The sequence below is a fragment of the Muntiacus reevesi genome, chromosome 5 (genome assembly GCF_963930625.1).
Source record: "Muntiacus reevesi chromosome 5, mMunRee1.1, whole genome shotgun sequence".
Taxonomy (NCBI): domain Eukaryota; kingdom Metazoa; phylum Chordata; class Mammalia; order Artiodactyla; family Cervidae; genus Muntiacus; species Muntiacus reevesi.
The window spans coordinates 24,419,432-24,420,985 of NC_089253.1; the positions used below are offsets into that span (position 1 = coordinate 24,419,432).

General features: G+C 39.1%; 1 non-coding gene across 1 annotated transcript; it reads left to right on the forward strand.

Annotated features, from left to right (window-relative positions):
• Positions 1 to 1,106: 1,106 nt before the first annotated feature.
• Positions 1,107 to 1,240, forward strand: LOC136170133 (small nucleolar RNA SNORA1). Its single transcript, XR_010663574.1, has one exon. It is a non-coding gene; the product is annotated as a small nucleolar RNA SNORA1 (small nucleolar RNA).
• Positions 1,241 to 1,554: the final 314 nt, after the last annotated feature.

Consider the following 1,554-nt stretch of genomic DNA (forward strand, 5'->3'; position numbering starts at 1 on the left):
ACGGGGCAACGGTAGTGCCAACCACCCAGAGACAAAGGGATGAGAAACTACCCTGGACTGTGACTGGTGGAGATGGTCCCATCCGCACGACTTATCTTTTAAAAAATGTGTTCCTGGGCTTCCCTGATGGCTCAGTGGTAAAGAATCCCCCTGCCAATTCAAGAGACAGGGGTTCGATCCCTGGTCTAGGAAGATCCCACATGTGGCAGGGCAACTAAGTCCATGCGCCACAATTACTGAGCCTGTGCTCTAGAGCCCAAATGCCACACGTCCTAGAGCCGGTGCTCTGCAACAAGAGAAGCCCATGCCTTGCAACTCGAGTGTAGCCCTCCTCTCTGAAGCTAGAGACAAGCCTGCACAGCAACGAAGACCCAGCACAGCCAAAAATAAATAAAAAAATTAAAAAAAAAAATGTGTTCCTAAAGCTACTGTGGAAAACAATATGAAGATTCCTCAAAAATTAAAAACAGAACTGCCATTCTATATTTAATTTTACTTCCACTCCCGGGTATATATCCAAAGAAAATGAAAACACTAATTTGAAAAGATTCATGCACTTCAGTGTTCATAGCAGCATTATTTACAATAGGCAAGATATGGAAACAAACTAAGTGTCCCTCAACAGATAAATGGATAAAGAAGGTGTGGTATATACATACAGTGAAATACTACTCAGCTATGGAAAAGAATGAAATCTTTCAATTTGCCACAAATGGATGGACTTGGCAGGTATTGTGCTAAGTGAAATAAGTCAGGCAGAGGAAGACAAATACTGTATGATGTCACTTATCCGAAAAATACAACAAACTAGTGACTATAACAAAAAAGAAACAGATTCACAGATGTAAAGAACAGTGATTATCAGCGGGGAGAGAGAAAGGGGAAGAGGAAGACAGGAGTAGGATATTAAGAGGTAAAAACTACCATGCACAAAATAAATAAGCTACAATAATATATTGTGCAACACGAGGAGTATAGCCAGGATTTTATAATAACTACAGATGGAGTATAGCCTTTCAAAACTATGCATCACTACATTGTACACCCAAATCTTACATAATCTGATAAATCTACTAAACTTTAATAAAAATTGTGGAGGTGAAAAAAACCTCAGTCTTAGTGAGAAGGACACCCTGGATCATATTGTCCAGAATTTGTTAATGGGGCTAAATTAAGACACAGGTTCTGCTTACATCACAGTAAATTCATTGCAATAGTGCTAATGAGACTGCTCATATTTTGGCTAACGTCATGAGTGAAAACAACCACATCTGTAACATGAAAAACGTGTTAAGGAATAATATGTTTCAGATCGTTAGCCAATATAGCAAGGTACTTATTACAGTTCATCTTCTAGAGCCCTAAAGTAAATTATTTGAAAAACTAGACCCTAAAGATTCTAGGTGGGATACTTTTTGAAGCATGTCATCAGTATATCCTTATTCAAGTGGAGATAAAAGAAACTCAACTAAGAAAATTGCTACCAGGCTGACTGACAGAACAACTGCGGGTGAAGTGTGGGATCTCTTAAAAAGGCCTGTCTTGAGGATAAGC